At 26.8% G+C, this 27,649-nt stretch overlaps 2 long non-coding RNA genes across 2 annotated transcripts in view; both read right to left on the bottom strand.

Annotated features, from left to right (window-relative positions):
• LOC136984846 (uncharacterized) overlaps positions 1-6,886 on the bottom strand; it is a 60,556-nt gene extending 53,670 nt beyond the window's left edge. The window contains exon 1 of the long non-coding RNA XR_010882250.1: positions 6,734-6,886. This is a non-coding gene — a long non-coding RNA (uncharacterized lncRNA). The remainder of the gene's footprint in view (positions 1-6,733) is intronic.
• Positions 6,887-8,355: 1,469 nt separating this feature from the next.
• LOC136984847 (uncharacterized) overlaps positions 8,356-27,649 on the bottom strand; it is a 59,626-nt gene continuing 40,332 nt past the window's right edge. The window contains exon 2 of the long non-coding RNA XR_010882252.1: positions 8,356-8,744. This is a non-coding gene — a long non-coding RNA (uncharacterized lncRNA). The remainder of the gene's footprint in view (positions 8,745-27,649) is intronic.

The raw sequence follows: 27,649 nt of genomic DNA on the forward strand, positions 1-27,649 counted from the left end.
CGAAGAATAAATTGATAAAACTCGATACATTTTTAATGATTTATCCAAAGGGAAGATATATTCTTTATATTTCTTTTCATTTATTGTGTTTATAAATCAGCTTAAATAACCTTCGTTGGCCTGAGGATATTCAGAATTACGGATCATCCTGCCGTGTATAGCGAACACGAGTTCGATTGTCAACAATAATTTCATGCTAGGATGACGCAAATCTGTTTGTTGTTGATATAACCGCCGTGTCAATTTGGGATGATCGGTGTACAACATCAATTCTGACATAAACATACATTTTGGGAAATTTATCGGTCCGATTGTAGAGGCGAAGGCGATTGACGAATTTTTCAAGAAATTCCATTCTATCGAGAGAAAGAGGATTTTTGATTAAAAGATTGTATTTATAACATCGGTTATGAGATTGATTAAGAAAGGGAATTTTGAAGTAGCTTAAGATCTGTGATATTTTTAATTAAAGAGTTCGTGAGGAAGAAGAGCTTTCTGATGAATAGATGTATGAAAATGAAAAGAGAGAGGCTCATTAAAGACAAAAGATGTTCGAAACTTCCTTGGTAAATGCGGCAAAGAGAGTTTTACAAGTGAAGAGTGTAGGAAAATATAGATAACACGTAGAATAAGATCAAGGCGTTAAGCAGAAGCGAATACAGTCGATTGCTGCAAACTTTTCTGTTTAAATCGGCAACTATCAAGCTTAAAATACACGTAAACATAAAAATAAACCGTATATTTGAAGGAATTTTCAACGAGAAAAGTCCGATAGTAAAAACAAGCAATTTTATACTCATACTGAGAGACGAACAAATTAGATAACCGAAAGAAATATTTTATTAAAATCATTTAAACAAAAATAAGAAATGATAATTAATAAAATTACAATGATATATTTAGAATTTTCATGAGAATAAAAACAAAAATTATACGATAATTCCAAACTGTATCATCAAACAAAAAAAATATTGCTTATTAAATAATCGCATTCCTTTAATATAATAATTTTAAAAGTGATTTCTTCTCTTTCATATGCAAAATAAGTCATATCTAGTCGAATTCGATCCAACAGACAAGAAAATATTCATCTTGCCTTAGAGAAAGAAAACAAAGGTCAAACTAACAAAGTTCTTTTCCTCCCCGTCTTTTTCTTATCTCGGACTTAAAAAAAAGAAGAAAAAAAGGAAGAGGGAGAAGAGGGGATGCCAAGTTATGGTGTTTCTCAACTCTCAAATGATGATCTCGTTTCTTATGTATCTACAAATGAGATTTTTTCCTACTGACTGTAAGTATCGTGTAAAGTAACACCGAGAAGAGAATCGGGTAATAAATAGAAGATGTTCACAATTACATTACACGATTTGGAAGCTTCTAGCAGTAAAAGTAACAGTTGTAAAGAGATGGAAATGAAGTATACGCGTTGCAGATACGCCACTTTAATAATAATTCTTTTTCTTTTTTTAAAAAAAAAGAAAATTATGCATCAATTTGAAGAATTGTAAATTGGATCAAATTCGACTACATCCTCGAAAATAGATTATATATATATAAATATAAGTGTGAGAGTTAGGGAGAGAGAAATGTAGAGGAGAGTTATCGTTCTCCTTTTTCCTCTGTTTTATTATTATTTTAAATATATAAAAAAATTTTTTTTGTCAAATTAAATATTTATAAACAATTTAATTAAAGAATAACTCGTATTTTTTTCCCTTATTTTTTATATTTTTTATTATTATCTACGAAAATTACTTATTGTTTAAAAACGAAACATGTTTTAACGCCAAGCCATTTTCCTGTTTATAGTCGAAGTTTTCGAATTTAATTTATGTATAAATTAAAATTTCTTTAAATAAAAATATAAATATGTTTATTTTGATAGAGAAAATATATATTTTTAGATTTAAAACATTATTTATATCCTTGCAACAATAACTTCAATCAAGATAATGTTAGCATTTACGTATTACATTTATCAAATTTCCATTTGATCCAAATTCTCTTTGAATTTAAATATATATATATAAAAACATCAACAACTATAAAATTACATAAATAAACTCGAATTAAAGATAAATTACATATTTTAATATATAATATTAACTAGAAATTCGAGATTTATATTTTATAATAATAAGAATATTTATCTATTTAAGGTATTTTTCTCCCTCTAAATAATCATACAGTTAGATAAATCAGGAGAAAAATAATGAATTTAATTTATAATAAATTGAATTTAACTTAAAATTATATATATTGAATTTTCTATATGTTTTTTAATATTATTATATTCTCACAATAGTAACTTTAATGAAGATAACTTGAATAATGGCCATTTAACTCAAAATTTCTTATGAATTTATATAAAATATCATCATTAATTTAAAAATTTTATAAATAAATTCAAATTAAATTGCTGTATAGATAAATTATACATCTTAATCTATAACATTGACTACAAATTCAGGATTTATACCCCTTATAACAACAAGATACTTCTCCCCTTTCTTAATTAATGTATTAAATAAAAAATTAATTTTTTGACGTTTTTTTATTGTGTTTTTCTTCCATTTTATTATTGTTATTTGCAATTTAAAGTTTTTTTCTGTACAGAAAATTGCTTACCTTTCAGTTGTTACATAAGAAATTAAAATATTTTCTTATAAATAAATCATTAGCAGATGCTGCTAAATAAGATCCACACTTAAAGCAGATCAAACTTTGACAGTTTTCTTAATAGAATTCGTTTCTTCTCAAAACACGTCAATTTGAATCCTTAATTCTTTTGTTATCTGACACAGATTTAATTCTTCAATGACAGTAATTAACTAAATAGAACACTAATTGGCAATAGAAGTGGTCAATACAGAAAAAAAAAGATTCTTCAGACCTTTTTTCACTTAAGGCAATAACATTTACTCTCCATTATTTTTTATAAATTATTTTTACACTTTATATATATATATATATATAAATATAATTAACTCTTTTGTATTCTAATAACAAATTTTACTCTCCCAGTTTCTTCTTTCTCTACCGAATTATGTTTAAAATTCGAGTCAAATCTTCGTCATAATTAAAATAAATCGAATCTTAATTATAAAATTTAAGCGTTAATTATAGTTTTTAAACCATTATCTTTTATATTATTTGAGTTTTTAAGGCGTAAATATCTTCGATAGGTGAATGGATGAATGAAGATGATGTTCAACTACGCTATATATATATATATATATATATATATATAAATGATATTTAACTGTGTTACTGATACAGATATCAGATTTAATAGCTGTGAGAATGATATTTAATATTAGTTATCAAATTATAGGGATATTAGCGAAGTAGGCCTATCAAAAAGTATTGATATCATCTATATTGATTAAGCTGCAAGTGTGATGGAAACTTATATCCGATTGCATTTTATTTATTTAATATCATTTTAATCTTGTTGATTTCGCATTATTTTGATTCGAATTTACTTGATATCTTACTTACTCTATAGAGAGAGGGGGGGAATGGAAGATATTGGATGAAGACAGCACAAGACAGGATGAATAGAAGAAGATGAGAAAAGCCTACATCAAAAAATGATATATGGAAGTGGAGAGAAGAAGAAGGAAGGAGACGAGTAAGAAGAAAAGTGCTCGATAGGTTTTCTTATTAATTTCATATCATTCTGGAGTCAATTTTCAAATTATTTTGTACTAAGATCAAGAATAGACCGCTTCCAAATCTATGGGAGGTTTCAAAAATGATTCAATATTCAATTACAAGAGCTTATGACGAGAATCTAATTAAGTCGTCCTTTAATTTTATAAGGAAATCTTTGCAAATCTTTTCCTTTAACAATTAAACGAATTACTGTACAAAGAGTATTGAAAAGTTAAATTTAGATATATTTTACTTTAAAAAATTAACAAACTCACTAAACGTAGTGAAGGGACTAAATCTAGAAAATAGGAAATTACAGCAATTAGGATTTAATCAGAAAGTGAATAGAACGAAATCTGTAATAGAATTCTTCAGACATAGTTAATGGTATCTTTGGAATGAATTCTTTTTTCGACCAAAATTAAATGACAATGATACAATTAAAAATGATTCTGACAAAATCTTCACTTTACTCGGCTTACATCGAATCTTCTCCGCCATTATTCTATTAAATTCTTGAAATTTAGTTACAGTAGTCTCAATTTTATTTGATTTTTTTCCCTCCTTTAAATGAATGTTTCACTTCTAATACTTCTTTATTACTGTTTAATTAACTTAATATAATTATTGTTCAGTTGTTATGCTTAGTTTGCGGGTAGAGTGTTGGGAATCTCAAAATAAATCTTTTACCAGTAGTTAAGAAATTTTAAGAAAAGTTTAAGAAATTAACTATAGAGAAAGAGTAAACAACTTTAATTACAGAAAGAGTGAATATTAAATTACTAATAAAGAACTTACTTAGTTAATCAGCAATTCTTATGGATGCGAAAATTTATCGGTTTAATACAGAAAAATTTCATATTTTGTTACAAAATAACGTATATAAATAAATATTAATATTCTTAATATGAAGAGAAAATGTTATAAGAATGTTTACCATCTGCAATAAGAGGAGTTCGTCTTAATCAATAACTTCTATAATTATCTTAAACCAGGGAGGTTAAGCTTCTTGCACTCTCTCAAAAATGATACAATCTGTCGATCTCTAATTATTATTTAAATGCTTTGAAATGAAATAAAATAATCGTGATAATTTGCATTTGTAGTTATTGCTGTCGAGCTATTTGTTAAAATGATTTAACCATGTTTTGTCACGCCTCTCTGAAACTGCTTACTGCCTCAGCCTTAAACACTATGCTCGAAAGTACACATAGAACTAATGGGCTTTTGTTTCTGCTTTGGGGATTGCACAAGAAGAAACGGATCAATTTCTATTTACAAAAAGGAAAAAAAAGGGACATAACGGTCAATATGGTGAGATAACAAATCGAGAATTAAATAACTATTAAGCAATAAAACCAGAATTATTACATTATCTTCTATCTACCACCGGAATTTATATCAACCACCTTGTATTATTAACAAACATTTAGACTTAAGATACGAATTTGCTTATAAAATTCTTATAAAAAGTAATAAACAAACATATTTTTACACACATAAATGTTTTTATTATAGAACATTTCAATGTTTTTTTTACATGGACATCAATTAAATTGATATGATTAGATGACACAAATGAAAAATTTTCGTCATTATCTAATAAACCTCTGGGAAATAATTAATGTAATGGAAACAACGTTAAGAAATAAGGAAAAAAAGATACTATATTGAAAAAATTTTCATTAACGAAATTAGAGAAAGGTAGAAAATCTATCACGTAACATATAATTTACCAATATATATATATATGTATGTGTATAAATCTTCAAATTTCATAAAAAAAAAGACAAAAGATATATTATTAAAGAAGCCGTTTTAAAGAAATTATATTATATTATATATATATATATATATACAATTTGTAGAAGAATAAATATTGCAAACGTTATGCTCGAGTCGAGAAATTTATACACGAATAAAGTTGGATAGCAAGCATGCACGATTACAGAATATTTTGCTAGGGATGCAGAGTTTGATTTGCTGTCTTATGCATATTTCACGCTTTCCAGTCAGCAAAATCGTAAAATATATGTTTTGCAAGTAGAGAATCATCAAATGCATTATCGGAGATGTTGCATGCGCGCTTGTAGCTTATTAAAGATACAGGAAAGGATTTTATTACGGTTTAAGATGCAAAATTGCTCTTTTCATAGATGCGGTTGATGGTATTGGTACAAAGTTATGAAATATTGTGGAAGATGCAAAGATGGTAACTTACTGAGCGTTTGCAATTCCATGTAAACTCGCACATACACATATAAATGTATATATATATATATATATATATCGATTGTACAAGTAGTGTCGTGTTAAAGTATGTAAAATTGAATGTAAAATATTGTCGAATGTGTGTTAAGTAATTTAATTCGTTAAAATTATGATAAGTGCCGGGTTATTCGTTAAAAAAAATTAAATATTAAAATTTATTTGTGAATAAACGGTAATATATTTTACTTCTTAAAAAAAGCGATGCGTTTTAAAATATTTCTGAGAATTAAAATGAATTTTTGGAATTAATTGAGTGATGAAAAAAGTAGATTTTACAGGGGGAAAATCTATGTGTACTTTTTCTAGGAGGAGAGCGAAAAGTGCAATGTAAAAAGCAGAATATAAGAAGAATGTAAACACTTACCTGGATGATGAATCTTGCATTTCGCGAACAATCGAGATTTCAGCGAGAATAGTTATAGAGAAATGGAGAAACTCGGTTTCTAATAATTAAACCAATGTTAACGTAAGGTATCCTGTTAACTGGAATCACACAGGCGGAAGGAAGAACCTCCTCAACAGGTGATCAATAACGAACCTTCTACTGATGCGTGGCCTGATTAACGTGTTCTGCCAGATATTAACTACATGCATGATTACTCAGTCATCGCATAAACATCAACCGTCTTAATGTCACTAAAATGACGTCAGCGGCAGACGTTCGAATTATCAGAAAAGCGAACAAGTTTACAAAGCGCTCGGTACTTGTTGCTGCCGAAGCAACACGTAGCGCAGCAACACGTAGTCACACACGCTACAGGTTCTTGCAAAGAGGAAAAAAGAAGAGATGGAAAGACAAAACACTTACCTATCGAGTGCCATCGTCGAGGGTCATCTCGGCCTTTGCTCGACTTCTTTGTAGCAAGGGTTTCACCATCTTTCTAGTGTACCAGTCGACGCCAGCTTGTCCATTGATCGGTAGACAGATGGCGCATGGCACACGCCAAGTATGCGGCCAGCGCGATGACAGGGACATAATGAGACGCCCTTGCGCCGCGCAGATCCCGCTTTGGTAAATATGCGCAATATAAGGGTAGAGTGATAGAGAAAAATGGAGATCGCTCCGATCTGTCTTTGTAATGCGGGACTGGCACATTGTTTGATAGAGGTGAAACAGGTGCTTACATTCCACTATTTTTAATCATCATTAACCATCAACATACAGCGTTGATGTAATGATTTTCGGATGAAATTAACCACTTCTTTTTTTTATAATTTTACTCATATTTAAAAAAAAACAGGCTGCGACTCGTTCCGAGCTGATAAATCAAAGCATAGCGCCATATTGAATACTATATAAAATTTTAACATACCTACAATATTTTATGTACCGTACTGTACTTCGCTCGAAAAACGTTATATACGAGAGCTATAGGTTAAAGTTATTAAAGCATAAAAACTATATATAGTTATGAAGTTATTCGTGCAAGAATGTATTAATTACGTAAATCAATATAGATAGTAAGGAATTAATTAATATTAATAAGGTCAGAAAATTGAGTTTACTCAATTGACTAATAAGCAATCGAAGATGGCAGAATTCAAATTTTTCGAGTAAAGATTTTACAGCATTCAAATTAATTTTTTACAGAATATATTTGATATTTTTTGAAGGCCCTCATTAAGAACATTTCCATGAGGAATAAATCAGAAGGCTTGAACAAAAAAAAATAATAACAACATATTTTGAATAAATGTACCTATTTTACATTAAATAATTAAAAAATATTAGATGAAAATCTATTTTTTATAATGTTTAGAAAGAGATTTTGAGATATTTTTGAATTTTTTTCTTCCCTGATCTTATCTTCAGGCGAACAAATGCGGTTACATAAATTCGATAATAATTGCAAACTAAAACATTCGGCGTTATAATTAACAATTAAATTAATCAAATTGGCTAATTTAGACAAGATTTTACTGTCTTTATTATTAAATATTTATTTATTTTGTTATGAAGAAGTTACAGTAAAAAATATACAAGAAAATATTCGAATACTTTTTATTTTTGGTGAGTTACCTCAATTATTTTTAGTGTTACTTCTTAAGAAATTATGACAAAATATTCTAATTTTTTTCAAATTATAAATAGGATTAAATATGAAGGATTTTATAAAAGTAAACATATTTAAATAAATTACTTAGAATATTAATTCCGATCCAAGATGTAGACACAATTTAGACATTTTAATGCCATTCAGCGAAGGAAAATAATTTTTTAATTAATAATTACATTTATCCGATAACAATAAAATTAAATTTATAAGTTGTTTTTGTATTTTTCATATAATTTTTCATAATAAAGTGATGTAAAAATTAATTAGTAAAGTTGCCCATAACGTTTAAAAATTTAAAATAAATAAAAATTACAATCTACACGATGACAATTTCGAGAAAGTCTTTATAAAGAATAATTATATTCTAGAAAAAAAAGGCTTTTCCAGGAGATAAAATACTGCAGATGACTGTTTAATCACATCTTAATTCTGGAATCAACACCTATATCTCACCTGTTCTCCCTCACTTAACATCAAGCAACATACACAGAGGCTCGAAGGAAAGATTTATCACATTCTAGACAGAAGGGTGGTTTATCTGGCACACCACAACTCTACTTCTGCAAGCCGCAATCTGTCAGTCCCTCCCTTTATCTCGACGCCTTCCAGAATGGATATATGGGCCACATCGTAATCTGGATCCCCGCTACGGTGTCACGAATCTTCGCAATGGATCGGACATTACCGAACTCTGCTGTTTATTATTTTACGGGGGGAAGGTAGAAGAATCGATTGCCGTGTCTACTGACCCTCCTCTTCTTTCTAGAAGAAAGAAAGGAAAAAAAGGGAATTTTTTTTTTTTTTTTGGAGACGAGAAGCAGAAAGTACGAGAAAGAAGCCAAAGAGGATTTATTTCTACCCTTGTAGAGTGAAAGTAAGGATTGGCGACAGGTAACTAGATACAGAAGCTTAGCGAGACAAGAGGTGGACCTTTATAGTTGCGCCTCTTCTGAGCGACGTTAAAAAAATGAAACACTGTTTCTTTCACTTGTGAGAATTCCGTGCTTTAGACGATGGATTTACCTGATGTTATTGAGTAAAAATAGAAGTGAATAGTGCAACTTTTTAGGGTTTTTCAGGATTTATACATCCAGATAATTTAACCTTTGTAAGAATTATTATTATTATATATAAATTCTCTTTTCAATTATGCCAATCTTTAAAACTTCCTCTTCCATCTACTTTACTTTGTTTTTTCTTATTATTCGAAATACAAAAGATAGTATAAATTGCATTTTTCTTTTTCTTTTTTTTATATTATATTTTTTTCTCTTACATCAAATATATTCAATATTCTTATACTAGACTATTTTTAAGAATATATATACATATCTTTTATTCTTAAAAAGAAAATATTGAATATATATATATATCTATAGAAATAGAAATGTAAAACAAATATATGATAATATAAACAGATCCATAAACTAGAAGTGTGGTAACACGATAAAATTAAATAGAATTTTATAATTAAAAATCAAATCTTTCCCGAATATAATTATGAAAAAAAACATAAAAATTCCTTAATTTTTAATGAAAAAATCCTGTTTTTTGTGAGGTAAAAATAAAAAAAAATGCGGTGGAAGTTTTAAACTGTTTTCTGATGTGCCTGCGATAAGAGTAAAAGAATCTTCAGTATCTTAGCGGTTAATCTTCAGAATGCACTGGACATATCACAAGACTAAGTTTAATGCCAGATCAATTGATTGGCTTGACTGTCAAGTGGCATCAGGTGATTCAAGTGACCGAAAGAGATCAAAGGTGCTCTTAACTTCGTTCCAATCCCTCATAATAATCATGTAAAGCTTTTACTCTACTTTCCAACTTAAATCTTAATTAAGCATGAATTAAAAATTACGATAACTAAATATAATTTATAAAGATAAATAAGTGAAAAGGAAACTAGATGAAAGATAATATTTAATTAAATAGCGATGAAATTAACATTTATATAAATATTTAAAAGGTTATATCTCTTTCATTGATGCATTTGTTAACAGTGCTTTCATTTAAATTTTCAATATGTTTCATTTTTATTTACCCTTTCTAAAGGTAGATCATCTTAGATAATAAATACAACGTATAAATATTATCTATGTAAATTTATTTCGGCTAATGATTAGAATTTATCAGTTAATAAATCCAATCTTACATATTCCATATGTTTAGTATGCGTTAGTTATTAGTCACAGGCTGTAAGGAAGGTGATAGGATTAATTCTAAATCTCTTAAAATTCTAAATATGATTAATTATCATATAGGTAATACTGAATTTACTTCAACTTTTCTCATTGTTAAAACACAGGCTGGCTCAAGAGTTTGTTAACTGAACATTTTTGTGTTCCACATACATTTGTGGATATGAATTTGTAATTTTTAATTAGAAAATAATTAAAGATTCACGGAAAATTATATAATTAAGTAGTTAAATATTTGAATAAAGCAGAGACTTAGTCTCTACCGTGGTTAACTGACCCTCTAAGTCTAACTGAAAAATGCTCGTTTCTTTATGGAAATTTACTTTTTCTCACGATTCTATAAAAGTAAACCGGTTAAAAAAATCAAAATAAATTATTTTTAATTAATCGAATAGTAATAATTTTAATATGAATTGATATAATTGATTTAATTTAAAGAATATTCTATTTAAATTAGGTGTTATTGACAAATGAATAAAGTAAATCTACATTGAGTTATGTCTATTAAAGAAGTGAGTAACTTAATTATATATAAACTATATTAACTCGATTTATTCCTTGAAAGCAATTTTAATATCGAGTAATTAAAAATATAGAATATTACAATATGAAATTAAATTATTAAGTATTTAAAATGTATAGAAGTTATTTAAAATTATGTTATTTTTTCAAAATTTTGTACGAAAAGTCTAAGCAAATTTCACATTGAATAGTTTAGATTTAAGAAAACTCTAAACTATTCAACTATTTGTTAAATTAAATTAAAATTTTCTTATAAATAATTATATTTGTCACACATTATAAGTACAGAAGTCTTAATTAAACGTGTAAAAATATAATTCTAATTATCTAGATATTGGCAAAATTAAATTTATTATTTAAAGAAACGTGGACTCTATAACACACAACTTAAAACATAAAACTAGATGAGAGACCTTACATTTATCAACTTTATATCTAATTTGCTCTAATTAATTATGATAATTTGATACACTATTCAACTCTAATGGAAGTTACATTTAACTCTCTGTTATTTTTAGATTATTTCCCGATATATAATGAGCATGAATTGAGATTTATTCGTTTAATAAAGCAAGATTTATCCTTCTAAATATTGAGGCTTACACAATAGATAAAGGTCATAACATTTAGACAAAGAATTTCAGTCTTTATATAAAATAGAAATTAATATTAACGAGGCCCTTTTATAGAAATTAATGCAATTTCTACAAGGCCCTACAACGTATTTGAAAACAAATTTAGTAGTATTATCAGAAAATCCCAACGTATTTTAAAAGGAAATATACTTAAAATCGAAAATGTAAGTTTATTAAATATTTTATAATTTAAATTAATTAGTTTTTTTTAGAAGAAGAAGGAAAAAAATAAGGAAGAAATTTTGAGTGAGAACTTTAATCATTTCTTCTTGTGGGAATTAGAATCTAACTTTGATGTTCAATATAATTAACTTGTTAAATTATCTCAGTGATTTTTATTTATTTATAACATTAATAAATGATTTTATTTCCAATATTTACGAATTGAAAGATATCTTAAAATCTTAATAAAAATGAATTAAGTGATTTAATGTAGCGTTAACGTTACAAAAGCGTGAAATGTGAAATTTCCACAAACTCTTTTTTGTCTAAAAGAAAAAGAAAAGAAGAAGAAGAAGAAAAAAATTTGTTTTCATTAAATATTTATTACTATTTTTCTTAATTAAATTACACTTTAAAATTCACTTAATTCGAAATACTAAATAATTGACTTTTCGAAAATTTTATTAATTTAAATCCCGAAAATATCTATAATATATTACACGCGGCCTAAATATTTGTTTCGATCGTGCAACAGGTTTATACATAAAATTTATAAAAATCGAAATTAAAAAATTATATAAACAAATTCCACTTTTTAGTCTTGATTTTATATATTTTGCATAGAAAACTTCATTAAACTATAATGTGCTTGATGAAACTTAACCACAAAATCGTAGCAAAATCTTGGTTTTATACTACTTATTAGTCGAAATTTTTGATGTGAAAAGCGTTAATTGATCGAAATCTTTGAACCGAAAGTCGAGAATTGATCAAAATCTTTGAACCGAAAGTCGATAATTGATCAAAATCTTGATCTTAAAATAATTAGCGATCAAAAACCTTTGATCTTAAGATTGTTAGTTGATCAAAATTTTAATTTTAAAATAATTATTAAAGTGATTACCGATTAAAATTTTTCCATCAGTTTAGTTTATGATCAGGAAATTCTATATTTAATCGGGAGGAATTCAATCACGCAAAATTCTCTTATAGAAGAGAAAATGAATGAAGAAAGAGTTAAATAATATAAAAATAAATTTAAATTCAACTTAAAAATAATTAGGCCTGAAAAATTTATGAGAATGACGAATAAATAGCAGTTTGAAGGAATTTTTTAAACGGTTGCTAGATCTTTTACTAAATGGATAAAATGGATATGTGATGTTGCACGGAACAAATGGATAGGCTCTAATCTTACATCTAAATCGGATTCAAAGAATAAGAATTTCTTCCCTTTTCTCTGACAGATTTTCTTCAAAAAAATCTCATCAAAATTTACTAAGATCTTATATACAAAAAACGCTCAATAAGTAATTATAATTATAATTTAACGATAATCTTACTTAAAATAAAACATTTAAAAGGGATTATCCCTATTGAAAGTTATATATTTATTTGCTTTAATATTTAATATTTACTTATAAAAAAATAAAATAAAAAAATAAATAATTATTTTATTTTTTCCTAGAATAAGAAATATTATTTTTAGAAAATAATTCTCTCAGGATCCTCATCATGTTTCTTTTTGAAAATTAATAAATGTATTTTTATATATTATCGTTCTGAATAATTTATTTTAAAAAAATATATATATATATATATATATAATTGAATTTTTAATAAACAATACATTAAAATTATTAAAACGTATTCTAAACAAGATGCAAAATATATTAAAATATATATACAGGGAAGCCTCTTGTTTTGTGTTCTAAGTACACGTGTTTATATATATATATATATATATAAAATTGGCGCAATTCTATGGCAATTTTGGTACAGTTCTGTATCAATTTTATAACCAATTGGGCTGCAAAATAAAACAGCAATTACGTTTTACACAAGTCAGCTTGGGCCACCCTCTACGTTGAAAGTATAAAACAGGAATATTAAAATTTAAAATTATAATCAAATTATATATTTATGAAGTTTTCATATATTAAAAATTTATAAGTATAAACTCGTATAATTTATTTATTTATTTGTTTATTTTTTTAAGGACAAAACACAATTTTTGTTTTTGAATTCGTTCGATATTTTTCCATTGTAATTAAAATGATCGAAAACAAAATTAATTAATCATAAAAATTAAAATAAAAAAAATTAAATAAAGGAATTTTTTTTCGTAAATTTAATGTTAATCGAGACGATAATAAATATTAATTTTAAATGAAATGAAATATTTAATTTGAATATTATATTAGATATTATCGTAAACAACACTTGACAATTGTCGTATGTCTTCTTATTTAATTAAGTCATATAAATTAAATATTTGTGAATATAAGAATATACATTCACTTATGATTTAGTGCTTTATCGTAAATTTATTTATAGGATATTTATTCGTACAGATGCTGCTCAGTTTGACATGTTGCGCCTTTTATTTTCGTATTATATGCACCGAGCGAAGTTGATATTATTTTACAAAATGTTTAAAGTTTAATGTATAATGCGCACGTTTTCAAATTCGATTTACCAAATTAAATATACGAAGATTTTAGTTCGGATCCCATTTTAGCTCTAAATATTATTTTAAATCATAAAATTTAGCATCAGAATAACAAATTCTGGAATATAAAATGCAGTTTTACTCAATGAAAACATAAAAATAACGCTTCGTCTGGGACTGAACCCAAATCAGCAGAAGTTAAATACGTTTCCTTGTAACTTCAGCTGATTAGCGTGATATAAGACTTGATATTAAAGACGTGGGTTCGACCTTCAGCACAGACCGAATATATTTTCTTCTGTCTAGTTTTATCTATTTAAGTTGAGTATGAGGCTTAAACTAGAGATTTAAACTGAATATCTAGGTAGGAAACCAGGAGAAGGCCCATTTGGGATGGTCTCAGATACAATAGGCCCCAAAATTAAATTTTTTAAATGTAGAAATACAATATAAATTAAAGTTTCTGTCGATAAATTATTTAAAAAATCTGCTTTTATTTGCTTTATTGATTTTATTCACATATTTTTACGGCTTATGGAGAAGGGTGGAGCTCACATTTATGACAAAATCGGTCCTCTTCTCTGTATATATCCTGTCCAAGTATACATTTAACGAATTTATTGGATTTTTAATGCCATTTTACACATAAATTACATTATGAATATATTTAAATTTGCTAATATCTATTATTAAACACAGTAGAAAATGTCGAAGACATTTATTATTTATAAGGCAAAAAAGTCATGCTTTATATTAAATAAAATTTAAAATTTTCTTGATAAATGGCCATTCAGTACAGAAGGTAGGAAAATGGAAGATATATGCGGTTACAAGTTGATTACCTTTCAAATATTAATTAACGTTGAAAAATATTGGAAACCTTACTTGTTAGATGGAAACAGTTTCTTAATTATAATGTCGACAGGATAGAAAGGAAAAAAAAATAAAAATTGGCAGAGAATAATGATCTTTGGGAGAGAAATGCACTGCCCTAAATATAATAATGCTCACCTTTTACAAAATTAGAGGTAATAGTGACGTTTTAGTCGTTAATGCGATTGATATAGTAGCCATGCTATACATTAGCAGTGCATGCTCCTGCTGAAAATGACTGCTAATTTTTTACGTTTCTGCATGTACTAGACTATTTTAATCATGGAATTAAAGTAAAGTTTGTATAGTAGAAGCAAATGATTTTTGTCAATTGTCCAGTTTTTTGGTAACGAGTTTGATATTAATCGTCAACTTCGATAGACGTAATAAAGGTGTGATGCCTATTGATAATAAATATGGTAAATTATTATAAGATAAAAAAAAGGTAGAATTTTAATTACAGAAACTGAAAATAAATAAATTTAATTGATAAAAATTATCTAATTGAAATGTTAGAATATGATATTATCAATCATATTTTATGATCTAGAGCACGTTAGAAAAATGTAGATTAAGCAAACAAAGAATAAAGGATTTTAAAATATTAAAAGAGACAAGCTATAAATAAAGTGGAAGCAAATTATAACCATCGTCAACACGATTTTAAAAAATTAATCAAGTAGAGTATAAGCGAAAAATGAATTAATCAAGTGCAGAATTCCACTCATTTCGAGACTCGTATTTTTATGAGAGTGAGAATTTCACTTTGGGTGAAATCAGTCAAGCTATAGAACAGCTTTAATTCTACGTTGACAGTAAAAGTGAGAAAATGTTCCATCCTAGGCAATAAACATGACATCTAATGTACAACTTTACACTTGTTGGCCAAGGATCATAATATTGCCACGAAAATTGAGATGTGGGCAGTAAAGTCGTTAAGCTATCATCGTGTTGTCATTTTGAAAATGAAATCGTTTGTATTGTTAAATATTTAAATATCTTTAATAATAACTGTAAATGTAAAAAAAACTATATAAATTAAATTATTTTTATTTTTTTCGTCGAAAATTTACTATTTTAAAGGATATAAATGCAAATTTCTCAAGCGTTTAGTCGAGTGAGCGATACTTTCTGATGTATAATTTCAAAATTTATACTGTAAATGGTTGTATAATAAGTTTATTTATTTATTGAGATATCGTCGAGAGACTTTATACCCTAATATATCACTAAAATATTCTTTATAAAAGCGGATATATATTTTGTTTCATGTGCTTTTCTGCATCTTCCTTCGCATCTATTCCTTACTTATATGCGTGTATACTTTTTTATGTATCATATATCTTCATATGTAAGGGTTAAATTTACTTTCTTTCCTCTTCCTTCATTGAAATACACGTTATTCTCTTCGTTCTTAAGTGATTTTAGACTCATATTCTTCGTTTCAAAACATGTCTCCATTCAAACTTTCTTTTCTTTTTTTTTTAAATCTTTAATTAAATCCCACTAGTCTCACTATTTTTTTTATTTAATATACATTAGGCAGCACTTAATTTTTTAAATTTTAATATTTATAACAAGATTTATTTTGATTTCATTAATTACCTTTTATATTTATCGATATATAAGAGTAAAAAAACCGTAATTTGAGCTATTGTTTTCTATGAAAAAATGTCATTAATCGCGATTAAAAAATAGAAAAATTCTTTTATGATTAGAGAGAATTAGATTTTTTTAATTATTAGTGAAAAGTACTACAATAGCTTTGTCCAATTAGTGTAACAATGATTTCTTAATCCAACTTCAAATCCGTCTTTAATACCTACAGTACTTTAATTACATAAAAAGAACAGTTAATAGGAAATGTTTATAGTTATATCTCTTATCTCTCTCTCTCTCTATATATATATATATATCTATATATATTATTTTTTTTCTTTTAATAATTCCTTTTAAAAAATTCCGTTAAATTAAAAATACATTAAGTAATTTAATAAGAAAAAATTTCTATATTGATTATTAAATTTTCAGTAGTTATAAAATCGATTTATAGCAGAAGGAATGTTGACTTCATAGAGCTATAAGTAAATTTTACGTGCTGTTCTTCTTTATCTGCTTGTTTATAGCTCGTTTCTTTTCTTTTGCTAACTGTTTTAACATCTTTTTTTCCTCTTGGTACTTTTTAAAATTTCTTTGTTTCTTTTGATCTCTCTGCAAACTGTTTATAATCTTCTAGTTTATCGTAGAAGGATAGAGCAATTGAATGCTCCTATATTCCTTTTTATTTTCATTGTTCTTATATTTATTTCTTCTTTTCCTTCTCCTTTTTTCTTTCTATTCTTTTATGTCCATATTTTTCCACTACTCTTTCCTTCTACTCCTTTTTTTTTCTTCTTTCCTATCATACATTCCTTGTTTTTGCTGCTGCTCTCTTTTCCATTTCTACCTTTCTTTTCCTTACTTTCTTCTACCTAACATTCTCTTCTTCCAATTCCTTCTTCGTCTTCATCGACAAATATATCCAAATTCCATACCAAAGAAGAAAAATAAATCCAGCAGACACTTAATTTTAATTTAAAAATTCTTCGAGAAGAAAAAGAAATTTGATCTTAACAAACATCAATTTCCTCCAGATTTGACAAGATACACTATATATTTTAAATTTTATTCAATAAAATCTTATTTAAAAGAAAAAAAAACCTGCTAAAAATAAAAATAACAATACATTTAGAAAAAAAATATAATTTATGTTTTAATAATTAAAATCGTGTATATTTTAAGCGAGAGAAACGAAAAAAGAGTGTAAGATTTAGAGGCTTTTTATGTTTAAAATATTAATTTTCAATGCTTAAAGTTATTATTTTATTTAAATTATAAGATGTATTGCTAGAAAATAGTATTTTTCAGCTTGTTCTTTACACTTATAAAATTCTGTCTGAAGGATTCTTATTCTTTCAGACCCAAAAGTGGACTATAGCAGATGCTCTTGATTAGTCATGACGGCTATTCCATCATCCAAGCCTGAGTGTCCCCCCATTATGCAATTTAAAACGAGTGAACAAAAATCGTAAGAAAAACCACCTAATTTTAAATCTTACTAAATAATAGCCAAAATTATACGTATTTTCTTTGGATTTTTTAAACAAAAATAGCGATGTAACCTTTAAGTTTGGGACTTATCCACGGCGAAAATCGCATTTATCCTTCGACGTTTCTTCTCTTTGGCTGTATAATTTTCACGTTTTCACTTTATTCTCTCATACGATAAAATCAAGAATATGTAAAAATGTTAACATAATAGTTGAAATTAGGATAAGTAATCTCAATTAAGTGATGAATCTAGGAAAGAAAAGTTACAACGAGCGAGAAGAAGACTAATGATTAGGGGTTATCACAGCAAGACGGGAAATCGAACTCGGGGCACTTTAATAATTAACGTGGTACCTTAGCGAGCAGAAACAATTCCCATTGGATATTGTCTTTGGGATCCGAACACTGTACGGGGGTAAGCAAAGAGGGGGTGGAAGACTTGTCCGTCTAGTGGGGATTACGAAAGCGGGTGGTCCTGATCTTTTGCTTTCTCTTCTTGCGTTAGTTTGGTGATTATCAGCTAAGACCCCTCTTTTTTTCTTTTCTTTTCCTGGTTCTCCTCCTCCTCTTTGAGATGTCTTTTCTCCTCGGCACGTACATTCTCCCAAGCACCAAGTATTTGGGAATTTTTCAAAAGTGTGTGATTAACACGGAAAGTAGTGGTACAATCGAAATGCGAAGACGTCAATGGGAGCCGAGACATTGTTAGGAAGCGTCAATTAGAAAGAACGAAGTCCGGTCTGGTACACTCGACGTAAAATTCTGTTCTCTCTTCGCGCGTAAAAAAAGATGGAAAAAGCAAAACGTTCTTTCCAAGTTACCATGGAGACGGTAGAAATCTTTGTCGAAAGTGAAGGAAAAATTGGTCGTCTATGGCGTATAAGAATGGAAGAATAGAGTAGGATTTGTAAGAACTGTCGTGGTTTATGGAAATGAAGTGAATGAAATTGGATTGGTGACGTGTAAAATGATTTATCTTGTAAAAGATCGGATAATTTTGAAATGCGTATGAGAAGTAATTTAGAGAAAATAGCCGCAAGTATTCTCATATATTCTTCATTTTTTTCTCTCCTTTTTTCTCCATATTTTTTTTTCACTCGAAATTTTTGCCCTTCTTCGCAAAATTATCTCTGTTATTTATCGTTTCCTTAATTAAAACAACTAAAAGTTTATGAAGTTTATAAGCCCATTATTTCTATATTTTATTAAATTAATTATCATTTGATCTCCTCATTCCGTCCTATCTCATATTCCTCTCTACTTCTTGCATTTAATAGATAATGAAACTCTATATAGGCCTATAGACTTATCATTACCTTCGAGAATATTTTTCATTAAATTTTATTCTTCGTAGAGGATTTTCAAAAGAATATTTTACTATAAATGAACACAGAATATAAAATACATTTTTTAATTTTCTTTTTCTTTTTGAAATGCAAGAAACAGAAAACTATTGTTTATAAGAAAATTTTAATGTAAAATATTATTTTAATAATAAAGATAAATAAAATAAACCGAATAAAGATATTTTATTAAAGAATTAGACTAGTTTATCTTATTGTTTTAAGCAAAATAAATATTATAACATATACATAAACGTGTCAAAATAATTTATAGAAACGTTGTAGAAGATGCGAACGAATGCATGTAAAATACATTAATAAAATAAGAAAGTGACGTTAAAAATTATTGTAGATGATAAAAAAACGTAAAAGTTTCCATGGTAACATCGTTCTTTATATTCTATTATTCGTAGATATAAAATTATTCATTTACTCTTAGGTAAAGAATAGAAAATAATCTACAGCATCCACGTTTTCTTCTTCCATTTATCAATATTGAGAGCATGAAATTAAAACTATAATATAGAATATACAACTCTATAAAAAACAAAATCTATATCGATCTTTAAAACATTTACAGCATCTTAATAAAAGATAGATCATGCAATCGAAGTAAGATCCATGTTTAAAGAGCATAATCAGGATCTTAATATTTAAAGCTTTGCTAGATTCTCTGCTTCTTGAAGCAGTAGAGAACCTCTTTAACCAAGTTTAAACTAAGCATTTAGTACAGAAGCAAGGAATTATTTAGTCAGAAAGCCACATCCCATCTTATAAGGTAACAGGTTATCTTTATGCACGTATACATTAAGCATACATGCATAAAGAATATTAAAATATTATATTTAGGTAGATGTCTTTACCGTAAAAGAGAGTAAAGAAACAGACTTTATAATTCAAAATTCTTGACAGAAAAATTAAATTTATATCATTTTATATCTTACCACGCCACACAGGAAGATACAAAAGGTCGCGTACGTCGAGAAGAATGCTTCTAACTGAGAATAATAAATATAAAAAAAAATTTAAATTTATTAAGAATATTTAATTTTCAATTTTCTTATAATAAATTCGAGAAATTTTATACAGGAAAAATATAAATTTCTGCAATTTTGAACCCTCTTAATATTAAGCAAACAGGAAAACAAAGTAGTAAAAAAGATGGATCGATTATTGAACAAATTTGCATAGATGCAGCAACGATTTTTACAAAAATCCTGATCAAATCAAGTAAAGTTTTTAAGAAGTATAAAGGTTCTTTCCAGGTTTTTTACTGATGCTATTATATTAAAACTGTTTGTCAGAACATTCGACTCTGGTGGTTCGTTATGTATATACACATTTGGTTGATGTATTTGCATTAGCTGTTTCGCTTACATCTAATTTAAACGTCTCTGTGGGTTTGTTGTGTCGATAGAGAGAGAGAGAGACGGAGAATTACTTCTGGATCGACGCCTCTTGAAGAGGCGAGAAACAGTTTCATAAACGATAATTCTGAAATAATTAAAGCGGAAGAGTGGGATTTTAATAAATAGTTTGAATACATTAATCTGATTCTAAAATGCAGATTTGTAACGTTTTTATCACTTAAAAGATTTATTTTTTATATAGGCTCCGTTATAAATTATAAAATAAAGTTAAGTCGTTAGCCCTTTAAAATCATCAAAAAATATATTTAGATTTTTAAACTTTTAGATTGCCTAAAATCTTTCAATGTTTAAATTTCTATAATATGTAGTAGCCCTTTTAGAATGAGTCATGTCCTATTGTCTTTTTATATACGTTTATACAGTATAACGTAAAGCCCGTATTTATCATACGATACAAGATCTAGAATTCTAATCAGTATTAAATTTAGCACTTCTGGAGTTCCAGACACAGTCTAGACGCCAATTATTATTAGATTCCGATTCCTGGATCTATTCTTTTGTCTGTTTTCTTGTGTTGCTGAGTTTTTGTCCATATACGTATTTTTATTTTTTTGTATTGTACTGTAAAAATAAATAACTTCATAATAAAATCTGTGGTCTTTTAAAAGAAAACAGAATATCTCTTCCTATTTTATTAATAATTTTAATGTAAATTTGATTAGTTCTTTTTTATATGACAACAAAGTTACTGAGACTCAAAAAATCGCTTGTTGCAGGACTTTTGTCCCTCGGTTGTAGGATTCTGTTTGTCCTGGATTCTGAATACTGGGCCCTATTTAGTAATGGATTCTGAATCCTAGATTTAACTTAGACCCTATTTAGTACTGATTCTGAATCCTGTGTTGAATTTAGACCCTATTTAGTAATGGATTCTGAATCCTAGATTTAACTTCGACCCTATTTAGTACTGATTCTGAATCCTGTGTTGAATTTAGACCCTATTTAGTAATGGATTCTGAATCCTAGATTTAACTTCGACCCTATTTAGTACTGATTCTGAATCCTGTGTTGAATTTAGACCCTATTTAGTACTGGATTCTGAATCCTAGATTTAACTTAGACCCTATTTAGTACTGATTCTGAATCCTGTGTTGAATTTAGACCCTATTTAGTACTGATTCTGAATCCCGTATTTAATTTAGATCCTACTTATCACTGAATTCTGAATCCTGTATTTATTCTTGTATTCTAGTTAGTACTTACTGGATTCTGAGTATTGTATTTAGCACATTTAAGAGTAAATTAATACACGTCTAAGGCCTTAAGACAGCGAGTCCTTGACAGGACTTGAGTTGCCTACGCTTAAAAATCCACCAACTGATTATACGATAAAATTGACACAACATAAAATAAAAAGTGATCACTTTATTTATGAATATTTAAATAAGTTTGAAAGTATTTTGCATAATAAAAAACGTGATTTATAAAATAGTTATAAGTTTATTTTAATTTTGATGTAAAATGTTTGACAAGATTAAGAACAAATTTTCACTTAAGAAAATATGAAAATAAATGTAACAAAAAAAAAAAAAGGATTTTTGTATCTTTCTAAGCAAGAACTTTTGTTGTTTTTTTAAAATAAATAAATAAATTTTAAAACATTTTGAAGCACAATATCGAAATTTTGTATACGGAAAATGAAGTTAATGTATATTTTAACGTGTTAATAATTATTAAAATGTCAAAAATATATTATCAAGAATTTAATATTCATTGAATTATAGTTTAAAATTAGAAATTAGAAAGGATAAAAACACCTCGCAGAGGATCAGTTTACGTTTTAAGAAGCGCAAAGAAGAAAAAAAAAATTAAAATAAAGTGCATCTTCTTACATCATTTTTTAATAGTTTGAAACTTTAAAATATTTTAAAATTATAGTCGCTCTCTTTTTATCATTTTTAATAAAAAAAATAAATAACTGTTTGCATAATTTAAAATTATTAATAAATTACTTTTTTCTCTTTTTCAACAGGTAAAATCTACCTTATTAATAAATTAAAGTTAGTTCGAATAATTCTTTCTAAACAGAAATTAATAAAAATAAATTAATTAATTAAAATTTGCAAATTCAGATGAAACACTAAATCAGACTAAAAAGTGTCTTCACAGTTCAAATCCTTCCACACCTGCGATCACATAATGTAGCCTAAGGAGTCCTTATTTTGAGGCTCAACATTATTAAAAACATTATTAAGTGAATGAATATTACATTATTTCGAATTTAAGATGCATTTTTTTCCTATTTCTCAACTTAATATCGGGATGTTTCTTATATCCGGGATATTCTGTTTGGAAGTTTCGTATATAATTAAAATGTTATATTATTTCCTCGTTATTTTATATTTTCTATTGACTACATTTCATTTTAAATACATTATTAATGATTTTATTCTCCAATAAATTCTTTTTCTTCTAATTATCGTCCAATTATTCTTTTAAAAGGGGATGAATCTTAAATTCGCTGTAATGAGGTATATATAATAAGTTAAAACTGTACTAAATAACACCCATTTTTATTCTTTTATTACAAATTAATTATCTTAATTTTAACCTTTCTATTTTAATTTATCACAAAATTCGACTGTAAATAATATCAAAAGCGATTTTATTTAAATAAGAAACTGATCTTTTTCTTTAAAAAAGAGGAAAAAAATTTGGAATTATATAAATTTTACACAATAATTAAAGTAATAAATACGATTTTTTTCCCATTTTTTTTCAGGGGCGAACAAAAATGCATACGAAATAACCCCCGAAAAACGGCCATTTTTTTTGTTTCCTTCGGTGTCCGTCATTCACAGGTTTGACTGTATTAGCTATGTTTAATAATAGTATTCTATTAATATAATATAACATTAGTTAACTATAAATGGGTTTATAATATAACTAAAGATCTATATTAAAAAAGTTCTAATTAAAAATTGAAATATAGGCCTATATATTTTAATATTTTAAATTTAATCAATATTTTATTAATGTATTGTGTGTGCATTTGATAAGTAGATCTAGTGCTGCTCCTCTTTCATTTCCGAATAGAAACCCGGAGGAGAAAGATATATTTTCGTATTATGTAAAAACATTATTCTTTTGTAAAAATATCCTATACATGGAGATGTATTTACAATATTTGGCATTTACATTTTCAGAATACGTAGGCAAAAAAAAAAATAATAATAAATAAATAAATAAGAATAACTTAACGAGAAAAGGAGAAATAATTACGTTCGTTTTCCTAAACAGAATCATCAAAATAAAGATTAATTTTCTCATTATTGAGGAAATCTCTCGGAAAATATCATAAAACGTTGTAAAGATTTTAAAATTAATTATAAAAAAAATATTAAAACATTCCATTTAAAAAAAATTCACTTCAAATTTCATAATAATAATCAATGAGTCAAACATGCTGCATTTTCTGTCTTAAGCTTAACTCTTTCATGAATTTTTTTTTTTCTTTAAATATTTAATAAAATGTAAAATTATAAATAACTTTATAGAAATATGTTTATTAAAATATATATATTTGTAAATTAAAATATCAAAGAAATGATCATTTTTTAAACTCAACTTTAATATTACGAGATATATTAACAGTGCTTTCGATTTTTACCCTTAGGAGCTGCCTTTGAAAAATTAAATAATAATAATTAATATTATTATTAATTATATTAAGTAGTTAATACATTGTATACTATTATTTAAGCCCTCTTTCTCTTCCTTCAATTGATGCAAGTCGTACATTATCAGCGATTTCCTGAAATAACTAAGCACACATCCTATCGTTTATAAAGCTTCCTGAATGTTGAAAGTATCCATTTGATAATGTCTTTAATGCGACAAACTACTTAACACCACGTTTAAATCGTTTATAAATCGATAATAAACCGGTTTACTCGACAGTATTTCAAGGATCAACGACGCCATTGACCCATTCAGAACCATCTCAATCTGTTAAATCATTTCAATACATATTCAACCAATAGTATTTAATTTTCAAAACATTTCTATTAAATATATATATTTATTTTATTTTATTTTATTTTTTATCTTGGAGTCGGTGTCAGAAGCAATATTTCCAGCCGAACATCCCCTAAAACAAACATACACCGTACAATTAAATGCGGGTCTCAGAGTTAAAGCCGAGCTCCCTCACTCTCTCATCTTATTCGGGAATTGTTCTAAGATTCCTCGTGGGAAATCAAAACCCCGGTCTAGATACATTTTACAGACTTTAATCTGAGTTCCAAGAGACAAGAGACTCGTCTCGCGGGATGTTCTTCCAATCTGTGACAGGTCCTTTCTCCTCCTCTTCATTCCAATGTTTCCGTAACGTGTGAAGGTCCCGGATGTCCTGTGGAACTGTTATTTAACAACTGTGGTTAAAACGAGGGGGAGTGGTCGGTGGAAAGGGAATTTCAGCTTCGTTTCCGCTCACAACAGTGCAAACACTACTCATGATTTTTTCCTCCTACCTTCTTTTTTTTCTTTTTTTTTTTTGACTAAGAAAATGTCAGAGCTCTCCCGTGGGTTCTGTGGTTGTTAGAAAACTATTTCTGCCATAGCTACTGATAGATTTAAACAATCAATGTCCATAAAGATAAGTAGATCTTTACTTCTGTTAAGAATTTATGAAAAAAGGCCTCGTAAACTGGATGATATTTTTCGTTTACGACTCAAAACACTTTAAAGATATTTCTACGTACAGAAAACTCAATGTTTTTTTAGTGAATCAAATTCAATAATTCAGTATTTATTTTTGTAAAAAAAGTGTTAAATTTATTCGCTATTATTTTATTTTATTTTATTTTTCTGCTTCTGTAATTGAATTAATATATGTTTTTATCAAAAGATATTTTAATTCGAGTTCAAAAATATAGTCCTAAAACACGTATTAAGGCACTTTTAAGGAGAAAGATATCGTGTATTTGTATGATTTTAACTATAAATTTATGGTTTTTTAGCTGATTTTGTGTTGTGTTTTTTCGTCTTTATGTATCCTGTTGTCTTTCGTTGGCACATGTTGCATACTAGAAAAGATAGAAAACCATGCTGCAAAAAGTAGAAAATGAATAAAAAACATAAATATTTACAAATTAAAACTTGAAATTTATAAATATTCATTTTTTTTATTCGATTTCTATCTTTTGCAACATGGTTTTCAACCTTTTCTAGAATGCAACATGTGCCTTTGATGTTCTCCTACCAAGGAAAACTCATAAAAATCCAATCTAGTGATTTCACAACTTTAAAAATTAATAACTCAGTTATATTTCCCATAACAAACAGAAGAATAATTTCACTACAAACCTTAATAATCCACGAGTTTTGCCTTATTTTTATTAAATTATGCCATTAAAATTCTATTTTAAACGGTGCAATAATGGCTAGAAAGTTATGTGATATTATATATAATTTTTAAATTCAAATTATGGAAAGTATAAAGGGCAATAAAGTTTAATAAACAAAAATTAAATTTATGAATAAATTTAGGAAGAAGCAGAGGTAATTTTTATTTATTTAGATCAAAGAATAAGAATATTATAGGAGAGATATGCAGAATTTTATATAGGCTACTACAAGGGTAAAAATCTATAGGGTATTTATACTCTATTACAGAATAAGATATAAAATACTATAATTTAAATGTTAAAAAATCAAATATTAATAAGTGTGTACACATTTAAAGCTACTCCATAATTTTATTCTAATAATAAAACTGAGTAGTTACAGCATGCTAAGCAGATCGAGTCAAATAATCTAATAAATAAATAAAATAAAATCCATTTATTTAACGTTGATGTTTTTTTCCATATTATAAACAATTTACGATTAGTAAAAACATATTTTTTTCTGATTTTTAACTCTATTAAAATTAATTTTAACAAAGTAAACCGTTGAAAATTTTTTCTTTATTTTGAGCTCGTTGAATTAACATTTCGTAAAAATGCTACTACTACTTTGCAATTTGTTTTTCTTTAAATAAAATATATTTTTAGTAGAAAATCTCGTTAATTATTTAAAGAGAAAACTTTAATTTAAACATCAAACCTTCGACATTTTTATTTAGAGTATGGAAATTAAACGAACTTAGATAATATTAAGTCGCAGTGTGGAAAAGAATTCTTTTAAGAGAATAGAAATATAATGATTTCGTTCTGTTGAAAAAATATTTGTTTCCTCACTCTAATTTCAAACTTTGGTCTCGTTCTGTCCAATTTCGTGTTTGCTTTTCAGAGAAATACTCAAATACCTACATCACCGCAGGGAAGAAGAATGAAAACTATCTAAAAGAAGTCGTTTTACACGTTGCAAGTACAAAACAAATAATGGCCTTCCAATGTATATGTTTCATTAACCAATTTTTTTCTTTTTTTTGTTCCTTATTCTATTAAATTTAAACTATATTTCTATATAAAAATTTATAAACGAAATTCCTTTTTATCATTATTCTTAACAGAAATATTTCATTACTTTATAAACTTATATTTATCTAGATTTATCTGAATAATTCTAATTTAGATCTTACTAAAGGACACTTAATAATATAATTCTAAATTAAACTAGAATATACTTTTATTATTAAAAATTCTAAAATATATATGCGTATAGCGTAGTAAAATATAGGAAGATAGAAACTTCAGGTTTATTATTAATGCATAAAATATATAAAATATGCAAATACTAAGAATTTATTTTGTAAGAAATAACAAAATTCCTAATGTTTTTTTTAGTAAATTATGTATGTTATATATATACTTTTATAATTTTATTGTTTTTTTATTATTATCAATTGTATTGTTAAACGGGAAATCGATGATATTTTAATTAATTTAATTTAAAATATATGATCTCGATTCTAGTACTTTTCCTGATAATAGAGTCATGCCGGTAATCTATCTAACACCGTTCTGGAGAAAATTTTTGAATTGAAATCACGTGACTTCCGGTCCTTACCGGAAGTT

Source organism: Centruroides vittatus, unplaced genomic scaffold (genome assembly GCF_030686945.1).
Source record: "Centruroides vittatus isolate TY-2023 unplaced genomic scaffold, ASM3068694v2 contig_934, whole genome shotgun sequence".
Lineage (NCBI taxonomy): Eukaryota > Metazoa > Arthropoda > Arachnida > Scorpiones > Buthidae > Centruroides > Centruroides vittatus.